The 14,176-nt window shown below is 47.1% G+C and overlaps 1 non-coding gene across 1 annotated transcript; it reads left to right on the top strand.

Annotated features, from left to right (window-relative positions):
* The first annotated feature begins 487 nt into the window (after nt 1-487).
* On the top strand, nt 488-559 carry TRNAE-CUC (transfer RNA glutamic acid (anticodon CUC)). The gene has a single exon. It is a non-coding gene; the product is annotated as a tRNA-Glu (tRNA).
* The last annotated feature ends 13,617 nt before the right edge of the window (nt 560-14,176 follow it).

The raw sequence follows: 14,176 nt of genomic DNA, 5'->3' as shown, positions 1-14,176 counted from the left end.
TGGAGATGATAAAAAGTAATTAAAAAAAAAGTCTAAAAAAACAAAAACGTGACAAATTGAGACTTTTTTTTTTTACAAACGTGTAAATTGACTAATTCTACTCAATGTGCTTTCAATATACAATAGTTACAAACTAAATGAAACAAAGCTTTAGAAAAGCAAAACACATTTCAAATGAAAAAGCTTTCTAGTTACAGCTGCTCAGGAGCTTTATGGGTTAAACACAAGGTTACTGTACACATTTGTCTCTTTGGGACTAGAGAGACTAGGTGCGGCTTATAAACTGATCAACAACAGATGAGGACAGGTTTATATCCTACGGTGCATAGATGACTTTCTATTAATATTAAAGTCTATATAATAACAGTTAAATTTATGTGATTATAATTCATCTACTAAGTTTCCCTTTTCTCCTATATTTAAAAAAAAACCTGCAGAGGGCAGTAGTAACGCACTTAACATTGTCGGTTTCCTGAAAACATCAACTTCCCTGGTGGTCTAGTGGTTAGGATTCGGCGCTCTCACCGCCGCGGCCCGGGTTCGATTCCCGGTCAGGGAATAATTGTTTTTCAGCATTTGTAAAATCAGTCTGTCAACTGTACACCATTATAAATATGTATTTTTGTAATCTTCCCTTGTAAACGGAAGCTAATTGAAGTAATGAAAGCACAACTGAAAGTACAACATTCCAACATCTTTAAGTAAATATATACTGGGACCACACCTGCTCCCTGCAAATAAAGAAGTAAATGTATTGATCTCAGCAAATATTTTTTGACTTATAAGTAGTTACAATTCACCATTTGCCTGTGGAGCTTGAAACCAAACCTAGGCAAATAAATATTTTTTTTAACCCCTTTAGGCTAAGTTTCTAAAACACCAATTCTGCCGCAGTCGTTTTTTCGACCATAAAACGCTGTGGCCAGATGTTAGCTGTAAATCAATGAGAAATCGCAAAATTCTTTTTCCACTTGCGTTTTTCAGTTTGGTGTTTTTTTAATCCTTTTGCTGTTTTTTCACTTTTTTTTTAGCTCCTTGGCGGTTTGGCAAAGTTCCAGCATGTTGAGCCAATGGCGTTTTTTCCCCAAGAAAAACGCCATGTGGGTTTTAACTTTGGCATTTTTGCAGGTGGTTTTTATTCTTTTTTGGACTTTAGTGATCCAAAAAAGTGATGGAGATACCTTTTTTAATAAAATTTCGTAGGGTACCATTAAAAAAATAAATAAAAAAGATACAGTAGTGAAGGAAGAAAGTGTATCTGACGAAATTTATCTTTTCCATAAAATTTGTATTCATTTTTAAACAGGGATCTATTTATGTGGGCAGGCGGGGACCTAAAAATGTGGCCGACAATGATAAAAATGTAGTGTGTGTATGTTTTTCACTTTTTTCTTAATTTTTTTAGGTAGTACTACTACTCCCAGCATGGAACACACTGTTCCATGATGGGAGTAGTAGTACCTGTACTAATTGACAGATCGCCCCGGGTTCCGGTGCGATCCTCCAGTATAATTTATAGATGCGGCCGGCCGCTCTTCTATGGTCCCCTGCACTGCTGTATATATACACCTATTCATATTTCCTGCAGAGAGCTGTGATTGGCCAGATGGTTCCAGCCAATCACAGCTCTCTGCAGGAAATATGAATAGGTGTATATATACATCAGTGCAGGGGACCATAGAAGAGCGGCCGCCCGCATCTATACATTACACAGGAGGATCACAGCGGGTGTCAGGAGTGACATCAGCTGTGATCTTTCCTTAACTGTAGGTACTACAGCTCCCAACATGGAGCAGAGCATGCTCCATGATGGGAGTAGTAGTACCTGCAGTTAAGTACAGATCACAGTGGGTATCACTCTTGACATCCGCTATTATCGTCCTATCTATTGCAGAGATGTAGAGCGGCTCTATACAGCGCACACATCTCTGCACTATAATCCGGCCAGTGATATGAATAGAACATCACTCATTCATATTTCCCTCTGAGAGCTGTGATTGGCTACAACCATCCGGCCAATCCCCACTCTGGGCGGAAAATATGAATGAGTGATGTTCTATTCACTTCACTGGCCGGAGTATAGAGCAGAGATATGAGGGCTGTATAGAGCCGCTCCACATCTCTGCTATATTATGGACGATTGCATCTGGTGTCAGGACTGACACCCAGGGCGATATGTCTATTTGGTACAGGTACTACTACTCCCATCATGGAACAATCTGTTCCATGCTGGGAGTAGTAGTACTACCTAAAAAATTTAAAAAGAAAATGGAGAAAATATTATGAAATACACACTTTATTTAAAATTTATAAAAATTTCGATATAAAAAAATAAAAATTTTGTTAAATTCCTTTTTTTTTTCATTCACTACTTCATCCTTTTTTTTTTGGTACCCAACCACTTTTGAGTACCAAAAAATGCCAAAGGGGCAAAAAATGCAATTTCCACTCAAATGCAAAAAATGCCAGAAAAAAAGCGCCAAACATAGGAAAATGCTTTGGCGTTCTTTCTGGCGTTTTTGTCTTGCGTCAAACACCCCACAATTTTCACTCAAGTTGGATGTGGAAATGAAAATTTTACATTTTTTCACTAAAATGCTGATGTTATCCCAAATTTTTCATTTTCACAAAGGGTAATAGGAACAAAGCCCCCCAAAATTTGTAACACCATTTCTTCTAAGTATATAAATACCCCATATGTGGATGTAAAGTGCTCTGCGAGCTAACTACAGGGCTCAGAAGAGGAGCGCCATTGGGCTTTTGGAGAGAGAATGTGTCTGGAATTGAAGGCCATGTGCGTTAACAAAGCCCCCATGGTGCCAGAACAGTGGACCCCTACCCCCCACAAGTGACCCCATTTTGGAAACTACGCCCTTCACGGAACGTAACAAGGGGTACAGTGAGCATTTACACTCCACTGGTGTCTGACAGATTTTTTTGAACAGCCCACTGTTCCAAAGATCTGTCAAACGCCAGTGGGATGTAAATGCCACTGCACCCCTTATTACATTCCGTGAGGGGCGTAGTTTCCGAAATAGGGTCACATGTGGGGGTCCACTGTTCTGGCACCACGGGGGGGGGGGCTTTGTAAACACACATGGCCCCCGACTTCCATTGCAACCAAATTCTTTCTTCAAAAGCCCAATGGCGCTCCTTCTCTTCTGAACATTGTAGTTCTCCCGCAGAGCACTTTACATCCACATATGGGGTATTTCCATACTCAGAAGAAACGGTGTTACACATTTTTGGGGGCATTTTCTCCTATTAGCCCTTGTAAAAATGTAAAATTTGGGCGAAAACACCTGTGGGGTGTTAAGGTTCACTGTACCCCTTGTTACATTCCTTGAGGGGTGTAGTTTCCAAAATATTATGCAATATTGTGCCATGTAGTGCGCCCGCAGTGCACTTGACGTCCACACATGGGGTATTTCCATACTCAGAATAGATGGAGTTACAAATTTTTTGGGGGACATTTTCTCCTATTACCCCTTGTAAAAAAATTAAATTTGGGGGAAAACCAACATTTTAGTGGAAAAAAAATCATTTACACATCCAACTTTAACAAAAAGTCGTCAAACACCTGTGGGGTGTTAAGGCTCATTGTACCCCTTGTTATGTTCCTTGAAGGGTGTCGTTTCCAAATCAGTTTGCCATGTGTTTTTTTTTTTTTTTTTGCTGTTCTGGCACTATAGAGGCTTTATAATGGGGTCATTTGTGGGACATTTATAATATGAAGGCCCTTCAAATCCACTTCAAAACTGAATTTGTCCCTGAAAAATTTCGATTTAGAAAATTTTGTGAAAACATTGGAAAATTGCTGCTGAACTTTGAAGCCCCCTGATGTCTTCCAAAAAGTAAAAACATGTCAACTTTATGATGCAAACACTTTATGATGCGAATCAATATATAATTTATTTGGTATGTCTATTTTTCTTAGAAGCAGAGAGTTTCAAAGTTAGAAAAATGCAACATTTTTAAATTTGTAATGAAATTTTGGAATTTTTCACCAAGAAATTATGCAAATATCAGCGAAAATTTACCACTATGTTAAAGTACAATGTGTCAAGAAAAAACAATCTTGAAATCAAATTCATAAGTTAAAGCATCCCAGAGTTATTAATGCTTAAAGTGACAGTGGTCAGATGCACTGTTAGTCTCACTTCAGTCCACTGGAACACGGGAGGAAGTAGATTCGCTGTACCACGGTGGTCTGGAGCTGGAGAGGTAGTAGATCCGCTGGACCTGTGTGGCAGATGGAATGGGCCGTGCCAGGGAGCGGAGTCAAAGGTGCTCCAGAGCCCGCCGCAAAGCGGGATGGAGTTGCTGCGGGAGGCGGCACCCAGGTTGCTACCCCTGGCACAACTCAACCACACAGGTGGCTGAGGTGAAGCGTGGCACTGGTGGATCGCCAGAAATGGAGAACGGCAGGAAAGAACTGCCAATTCAGACACCCTCCAGATGGAGGTGATAGCAACAAGAAACGCCACTTTCCAAGAAAGGAGGCGGAGAGACACCTCTCTAAGGGGCTCAAAGGGTTCACCCTGGAGGGCACTCAGAACCAAATTCAAGTCCCAAGGGGGAGAAGGTGACCAATAAGGAGGAGCAGCGTGCGCCACACCTTGCATGAAGGTCCGGACATGAGAATAGAAACCAGGGGCTGAAACCTGACCTTTAAGGGAACTGAGAGACCACCCCAGTACCAACCCCGACTGCAAAAAAAAAAAAAAGAGAGGAGACTGGGAACCGAGAAGGTCACTGAGCTTCACACCAACAAAAATAATAACCGCCAAGTACGGTGGTAAATTCGTGGAGTAGGGCTTACGAGCCTAGAGCATGGTGTGAATGACTTGGGAAGAGAACCCGCAGGCCCTCAAAACCGCGGTCTCAACCGCCACGCCGACCAATGCAGCGACTGTAAATTGGGGTGGCAAGAGGACCCCGAGAGAGTAGGACCGGGCGGAGCGGAAGGCGCAGAGGAGCGCCATCCTGGAGCCTGACTACGTTGGCGTACCACGACCTTCGGGGCCAATCTGGAGCTACCAGAAAGGCGAGGAAGTCCTCTGCCTTGAGCTTCCTCAGCACCCTAGGAAGGAGTGGAAGAGGAGTGAACAGATAAGGTAGGGCGAACCCCGCCCAAGGAATCACTAAGGCGTCCACATCCAGACCCTGAGAGTCCCGGAACTTGCACACAAACGGAAGGATCTTCCGATTGTGCTGGAACGCGAAGAGGTCCACGTCCGGAAGGCCCCAGAGGTTGCAGAGCTGCGCGAAGACCTCCGGATGAAGAGACCACTTGCCGGGGTCGGCAAAGGACCGACTGAGGAAGTCCGCTTCCCAGTTGAACACTCCCGGAATGTGTGTCGATTATGTACGCCACGGCCGTGGCGTTGTCCGACTGAATGCGGACAGGACAAGACTGAAGATGGGACTCCCAATGAAGAAGACAAAGAAGAATCGCCCGTTATTCCAATATGTTTATCGGAAAAAGGGGGTCTCCAGGGGAGACCAGAGTTCCTGGACCGTCCAATCCCTGAGCATGCCGCCCCAGGCCGACAGGTTGGAAACCGGTGTACCAACCTGCCAGAGAATGGGAAGAAAGGACCGCCCTTGGAGAATAAGGGGGGAGCGGAGCCACCAGAGCAGAGACTGACGGACCCTGCGAGGGAGAACAATCTGACGATCGAGGGACAGAGGAAACCTGTTCCATCGAGAGAGAATCGCCAGTTGAAGGGGGGCGGTAATGAAACTGGGCAAAGGGTACGGCCTCCATAGTTGCCACCACCCGACCCAGGCAGTCCATACTGTGCAGATGGAGACTGACACCTGGGTCTGAAGGGGGCGGACCCCCGACCAGAGCGCCAGACAAATGTGGGCAGAGGCCGTCGAATCGAAGGCCCATGAAGGTTAGAGACTGGGTAGGACAGAAGACTGACTTGTCCCAGTTGACCATCCACCCGAAGCGAGTCAGAGAGTGGAGAGTGACGTCCAGATTCTCCAGAGTCTGGGCTCTGGTCGGAGCCTTGATGAGAGGGTCGTCCAGATAGGATATCACCGAGCTTCCCCTTGACCAAACAGGCCCAACACTGGCGCAAGGATCTTTGTAAGGACCCGAGGAGCTGTGGCCAAACCAAAGGGGAGAGCCACGAATTGAAAGTGCCCCTCCGGAACCGCAAGCGGAGGTACCGACGATGGTCCGGAAATATTGGCACGTGGAGGTAGGCATCCTTGATGTCCACCGATGAAGGTAATTCCCCTTGTTCCAGGTATGCCACCACCGAATGGAGAGATTCCATTCTGAAGTGGTGGATGAGAAGGTGACGGTTGGATTGGTTGCACAGAATTGTCCATCTTGGGGACCACAAAAAAATCTGAATAGAACCCCGAAAAACGTGCCCCTGGAGGAACGGGGATGATAAGCCCCTGGAGAAGCAGAGACTGGAGAGCCGCTCGAAATTGCTTCGCCAGAGGGGGAGACCGGGGGGCCCAGGATCGAAAAATGCGATCCCTCGTAAGGGAGGCAAATTCGATCCTGTAACCATTGGACACCACATCCCTGACCCCAGAGTCCTGAATGTGTGAAGTCCAGATGTCTCGGAAAACAAGAGATGACCTCCCACCCAAAAGAAAACACGGGTGGGGCCTCACTTCAGCAGAAGTGGGCTTGCGATTGCCCGATTTGGGCGCAAAACAGCCGGACCGGTTGGAGTCCGACTTGCAAGCTGGGCGTGCCCGGCACGAGGGAGCCTTCTTGTCCCGCAAGGGCGCCTGCCCGGACCCTTAGCTGGAACCAGAGGTCCGAAATGACCGAAAGGAAAAAAGACTTCCATAGGGAAGAAGGGCGAGCCTTATTTTGAGGTAAGAAGGACCTCTAACTTCTAGTTGCCACGGAGATAATCTCATCGAGGCGGTCGGCAAAAAGACGGCCACCTGTAAAGGGAAGCTCAGAGAGAGACCTTTTGGAAGCGGCATCTGCATTCCAAGCTTTAAGCCACATAAAGCGGCGGAGAGCCGCTAGGTGACCCACAGCAAAGGCAGAACAACGGGCTGACTACGTGGAAGCTGCGCACAGAAAGTCCCCAGCTTTAGAGCATTGGAGAGCCAGAGCAGATAGATCCTCTGGTGGGGGGATCCCGCTAAGATATCCTGATGGAGCTTTTGGCATCACTCCGACAGGGCCTTGGACACCCATATCGAGGCGAAGATGGGAAGAAGAGAAGAGCCAGCTGCCTCAGAAGCAAACCTCACTAAGGATTCTACCTTCTTGTCCGTGGGATCCTTGAAGGCAGCGGCAACTGCCAGAGGCACTGTAGTCACCCTAGAGATCCGGGAGATTGGTGGATCCACTGAGGGAGGGGAAACCACCTTAGTGACAAAGTCCTTGACAAATGGATAACGTTCTTGGATTGTCTTGATAGTATGAAAGGATACTTCTGGATAGACATCCGAAGATCCTGGGTCCTCTAGATGAAGGGTGCCTCTTATGGCTGTCACCAATGAGTTCACCATTGCAATTGAGTCCGAGCGGTCCTCTGAGTAAGATGCTGGCTCAGAAGCCTCGTCCACCAGTTCACCAGGGGAAGTGAATGAGTGGAGGCAGTCCTGGAGGGGCGCGACCCTGACCGGGTATGCAGCTCTGGCATGGCAGAGCGGCGAATCCGAGAACATCCTCAGGAGGAGCGACGTTCGTGCCCAGATGATGGGGGGCGGGACCCACGAGGGGAACGCCCACATCTATCTGAAAACTCAATTGAAGAGTCAGAATAGGCACCCCTATTACACTTGTAAGAGCGTGAAGCATGAACGAGGAGCGGGCCCTCTCAGAGGTCCCGCGCAGGGAAGACCCCTTCAGGGTGGACACCACTACCCGGAAGGCCTCAGCCACCGAACGGGAGACTTGGGTCAAGTCAGCCATATACTGGGTCAGGAAGGAACCCACCGGGACCGAAAGGGCATCAGGGGGTACCAGGGGGTCTGGGGGAGCAGTGGAGCAGGCAGGACAAGGGGGCTCAGCAGAGCCAGACATCTTGGTATTACAGTGCTACAAACATAATAAGTTACTGATGTTCCGGGTTACTGACTAGAGGGAGGAACAGCTCTGGGAGCGGACATAGTGGTGGAAAAGAGATGGAGAGAGGGACTAGCCCTCTCACCCTGGTCTGTGTCCCCTGTCAGCTGCAGTAAGAACTCACTACGTGCAGCTAAGGAGACAAAAAAAAGACCAGCCAATAGAAAGGGAGGGGCGTGCCCGAAGTAAGGCACTCCCCCAACGTTGTGAAAATCGCACCCACGACGCTGATTGGGGGCTGTTCCGCGCCCCTGGAAGTTCCCAGCTCTGTGGGCGGAGCTAAGACCGGCCGAGAAGGACTGTAATGGCGCCCGCTCCTTGTCCCGAGCGCCATGTCCAGTCCGCATAGCGCTCGGGGGAATAGAGCGGGCGGCCTAAACGCCGGCCGAAAGTGAAAGTAAGCCGGCACAGAAGCGCCCGGCTCGAAGCTGTGCCCCGGCTATAAGCCGCGGAAAAGGCACTGTGGGAAAACGAAATTAAGTCGGCGCTGGAAGCGCCGCGGCAGACAGCCGCATATAAGGCGCTGAAGTATTGTACCAAGCACACACACATAGTAAAATAAAGTGCCCCCAGAAGTAAAGTGCCCTGTAATATATGCCCCCTTAGGTGCCACTGCTCCCCCAATAAAAAGATGCAGCCCCTGTAAAATGCAGCCCCATAAAACCAAAGGTGGGCCAAAAACAGGGGGTCTACAGAGGTTGCGAGTCCATACCTTTGGAGAAACAAGGGGGGAAAGTACTTACCTCAGTCAGAAGAACTTACCTAATGGAGTCTTCAGTGAAGTCTTCAGCCAGCTTATGGTCCCTGCATCACGCCTATCTGCTATGCGCGAGCAAGGCAAGCGGAGACATAGGGGGACCCAGACCCATGAGGTACCACCCAGGTGCTGACCGTTGGCGAGGGGGGGTTAACAGCGCATATACGCAATGTCTGTGCCCCCTCACTCGCAATGGGGAAACAGTGAACCGCAGTTCCTGAGTCCCCACCTGAAAACGGAAAAGAAAGGGAATAAGCTAAGCTTAAACTGAATAGCTCAGAGCCTGAAGGCGGGTATATCCTGCTGGGAGGAGCTGACTTTTTTTGTTACCATAGTGTCACACCTCCTAGAGACAGCAAGATACACCCACGGTCCGCGTCCCCCAATGGAGCCGATAGAGAAATTTAAATCTGGGAAAGAACAATGACCACCTTGCCTGACGAGGGTTCAAACGCTGAACAGACTGAAGTTATAGGAGATTCTTGTGGTCAGAGTAGATACTGATCAGATGAGGTGACTCTTCCAACAAATGTCGCCACTCCTCTAAGGCGAGTTTTATAGCAAACAGTTCTCAATCTCCGATGGAGTAGTTCCTTTCTGCCGGCAAGAAGGTTTTTGAAAAGAAACCACAGGTTATAGTCTTACACTTGGAGTTCTTCTGGGTAAGAATGGTACCAGCTCTTATGGATGAGGCATCAACCTCCAAAGCAAAAGGTCTTTCCAGATCAGGTCTTGAAAGCACGGGAGCTGAAGCAAATGCAGACTTTAGGCTAGAGAAAGCCTCTTCAGCCTCAGGAGGCCATGACTTAGGGTTAGAGTTCTTTCTGGTGAGAGCTACAATTGGAACGACCACAGAAGAGAAATGTGGGATGAACTGATGATAATAGTTGGCAAATCCCAGAAAACGTTGAATAGCCCGAAGACTGGTAGAGCAAGGCCAATCCAAAACTGCAGACAATTTTTCTGGATCCATCTGCAGGCCTTGATCAGAGACAATGTAACCAAGAAATGGGAGACTGGATTTCTCGAATAGGCATTTCTCCAGTTAGGCGTAGAGATGATTCCTCCGGAGGCGCCGAAGAACCAGACGAACATGAGTACGATGCTCCTCCAAGTTGGAAGAGAAGATCAGGATGTCATCAAGATACACGTCAACACGAGACAACGGGGAGATGTGCTCACGGCCAGTGTGTCTGGCCAAAGCGCACTGTATAACATGTGCAAAAAACGCTCTGGTCCTTAAGGTGAAAATGGGCTTGGTACTTAAGGGGTTAAAGGGGTACTCTGTTGCTCAGCATTTGGAACAAACTGGGAGCTCGTGATGTCATAGCCCCGCCCCATGACCAATGCAAATTTTCAAAATCTGACATGTGTCCACTTATTTGGTAATAACTTTGAAACGCTTTTACTTATGAAAGCGATTCTGAGATTGTTTTTCTGTGACATATTGTACTTTACATTAGTGGTAAATTTTGATATTTAACGTTTTTTGTAAAAACTAAATTCTGAGAAGAATGAAAAATTTGCATTTTTCTAGGTTTATTCACATCTACAATATGTCTACTGTATGTTCCCATCATTTGGTAAACATTCTTTTTCTTTTTTAGAATGTTATAAGGTTTATAAGTTTAGCAACAGATTTAAGAAAATTGCAACATCTGATTTTTCAAGGACCAGTTCAGTTCTGAAGTGGAATTGAGGGGCCTGTATGTTAGATACCCCCATAAATCACCCCATTTTATAAACTGCACCCCTTAACGACGCAGGACGTATATCCCGCATCATATCGCGTCGGTCCCGGCGCTCATCAACGGCCGGGACCCGCGGCTAATACCACACATCGCCGATCGCGGCGATGTGCGGTATTAACCCTTTAGAAGCGGCGGTCAAAGCTGACCGCCGCTTCTAAAGCGAAAGTGAAAGTGACCCGGCTGCTCAGTCGGGCTGTTCGGGACCGCCGCAGTGAAATCGCGGCGTCCCGAACAGCTGACCGGACATCGGGAGGGCCCTTACCTGCCTCCTCGGTGTCTGATCGACGAATGACTGCTCCGTGCCTGAGATCCAGGCAGGAGCAGTCAAGCGCCGATAACACTGATCACAGGCGTGTTAATACACGCCTATGATCTGTGTAAAAGATCAGTGTGTGCAGTGTTATAGGTCCCTATGGGACCTATAACACTGCAAAAAAAAAGTTAAAAAAAAGTGTTAATAAAGGTCATTTAACCCCTTCCCTAATAAAAGTTTGAATCGCCCCCCTTTTCCCATAAAAAAAATAAAACAGTGTAAAAAAATAAAAAAATAAACATATGTGGTATACCGATAAAAACTTCAGATCACGGCGCAAAAAATGAGTCCTCATACCACCCTGTACGTGGAAAAATAAAAAAGTTATAAGGGTCAGAAGATGATATTTTTAAACGTATACATTTTCCTGCATGTAGTTATGATTTTTTCCAGAAGTGCGACAAAATCAAACCTATATAAGTAGGGTATCATTTTAACCGTATGGACCTACAGAATAATGATAAGGTGTAATTTTTACCGAAATATGCACTGCGTAGAAACGGAAGCCCCCAATGATTTTTTTTTCCGTTTCGCCGTGCATTTTTGGGTAAAATTACTAATGTCACTGCAAAGTAGAATTGGCGACGCAAAAAATAAGCCATAATATGGATTTTCAGGTGGAAAATTGAAAGGGTTATGCTTTTTAAAAGGTAAGGAGGAAAAAACGAAAGTGCAAAAACGGAAAAACCCTGAGTCCTTAAGGGGATAAAGTAATCAGAATGACATTAAACAAGTTTATAAACCCTTTAGGCATTTGATTTCACATAAATAAAAGCAAAGTGGAGGCGGAATATTAAAATGTAATTTTTTTGCAGATTTTTCATTTTAATCCATTTTTTTTCTGTAAGGCTGGGTTCACACTACGTTTTCTCCCATACGGGAGCGCACACGGCAGGGGGGAGCTAAAACCTCGCGCTCCCGTATGTTACCGTATGCGCTCCCGTATGTCATTCATTTCAATGAGCCGACCGGAGTGAAACGTTCGGTCCGGTCGGCTCATTTTTGCGCCGTATGCGCTTTTACAACCGGACCTAAAACTGTGGTCAACCACGGTTTTAGGTCCGGTTGTAAAAGCGCATACGGCGCAAAAATGAGCCGACCGGACCGAACGTTTCACTCCGGTCGGCTCATTGAAATGAATGACATACGGGAGCGCATACGGTAACATACGGGAGCGCGAGGTTTTAGCTCCCCCCTGCCGTATGCGCTCCCGTATGGGACAAAACGTAGTGTGGACCCAGCCTTACACAGTAAGTGTTTACAAAGAAATACAACTCAATATTTATTCCCCGAATTCTGACATACGTAGAAATATCCTATATGTGGCCTTTGAGTGCTATGTGTTTCTCCCACAGGCCTCAGACATGAAGGCATGCTGTGGGGATTTTGGGGCATCCTTTTAGTTTAGGATATTTTTTTTGGCATCATATAAAATTACAGGGGCCTTGGGATGCTTAATATTTTTGGGAGACAAGTTGACACTTTCATTGGTACCATTCTGGGGTACATATGACACTGATAATTTTTTATTTTATTTTTTATGAGTTGGTATACATAAAAAAAAAAATCTATTTTGCTGTTGTTGTTGTTTTTTTTTTTTTAAGTCTTCCTGCGGTATAACTGACATGTTAACATTACACTGCAGGTTTATACGATTACGGCAATACCAAATTGATATACTTTTTAATAGGGATCGATCGATTATCGGTATTGCCAATATTATCGGCCGATAATCACGATTTTGGGCATTATCGGTATCGGCAATTATCTTGCCGATAAGCCGATAATGCCCCGCACCGCCCCCACCGCACCGCGACCGCCACCCCCTCGACCCGCCGCACCGCACCTCCGACCCACCGCACCGCGTCGCACCCCCCACCGTGATGCTAGGCGGTATACCGGTATGGATTTTTTTCCCATACCGCTATGCCAGTCGGGCCCCTCCCCCACCCTCCGAGTGAATAAAAAAATTAAACTTACCCGTAATGGGGGTGGTCCAGGCCATCCTTCCTTCATGTAGTGTCCGGGGGCGTTCCGGGTGGAGGGTGGTCCGGTCCGGTCCGGGCTGTCCTTCTTCTCCGGCGGGCCTCTTCTCCACTCCGGGCAGGCTCCGGCCTAGTATGCTGCATAGACGCCGCTACGCCGTGACGTCAGGTGCGTCGCTGCGCACGGGCGTCACTGCGCAGCGACGTCTATGCAGCGTACTAGGCCGGAGCCTGCCCGGAGTGGAGAAGAGGCCCGCCGGAGAAGAAGGACAGCCCGGACCGGACCACCCTCCACCCGGAACGCCCCCGGACACTACAGGAACGATGGATGGATGGCCCGGAGCACCCTGGCAGGTAGGGGAGAGAAGCGGGTGGTGGCGGCGGCGGCCTATGGCCCCGCAAAAGCCACTGCAGATCATTGATTTAAAGCGCCCGCTTTAAATCAATGATCTGCAGCGGTGTCGCAGGGGGTTAAATAGCCGATAACTTATACCGAAATATCGGTATAAGTTATCGGCTATCGGCCCTAACCTGCACCGATTATCTGTATCGGTATCGGCCCTAAAAAACCGATATCGGTCGATCCCTACTTTTTAAAAATATTTTAGTTTATTTATGGCATAAAAACTATTTTAAAAAAATCATGTTTGTAAGTCGCCACATTCTGTGAGCTGTAACTTTTTATTTTTTCACTGACACAATTGTGTGAGGACTCTTTTTTTGGGGGACATGTTGATGTATTTGGGGGGACAATTTTTTGGGGGGGTTTATGTACATATATTCACATTTAATTTTTGTATTTTTTTCCCTTTTTTATTTTTTTCCCTTGTTTCACTTTTTTTTTTTTTTTTTTTTACTATTATACACATAATTAAATGGAGTACAGATCTGTACTCCATTGAATTATGCCTATGTCTGTCAGTACGGACAGACATAGGATAGATCAGTCCCTAACTTAGGTAGGGACTGATTGCTCATGTTGCCATGGCAACCATCAGCGCTCTGCTTTCACTTTGCAGAGTGACGATCGGTGACAGAGGGAGCTTCTTTCCTCTATAACCCTAATAGACACTGCGGTCACAGTGACAGCGCAGCTCCGATCCTGAGTGCCTACGGGTGGCCTCCTCCAACGGGGCCCCACTAACCACCGATTGCTTCACACACTGAAGTGACGGAGGAGAGGGGGAAGGAGGAGACCCCCGCACTATCACTGCTATTGGTCCGTCTGTACTGATGGACCAATAGCAGCGATCACTGGCCGGGGACCGTTGCAATTGGTCCCTGCCTGGCTTCAGGGAAGCCTGG

This window comes from Hyla sarda, chromosome 12 (assembly GCF_029499605.1).
Source record: "Hyla sarda isolate aHylSar1 chromosome 12, aHylSar1.hap1, whole genome shotgun sequence".
Taxonomy (NCBI): domain Eukaryota; kingdom Metazoa; phylum Chordata; class Amphibia; order Anura; family Hylidae; genus Hyla; species Hyla sarda.
The sequence above is the reverse complement of the archived record's forward strand: the minus strand, read 5'-3'. Positions and strand labels throughout refer to the sequence as shown.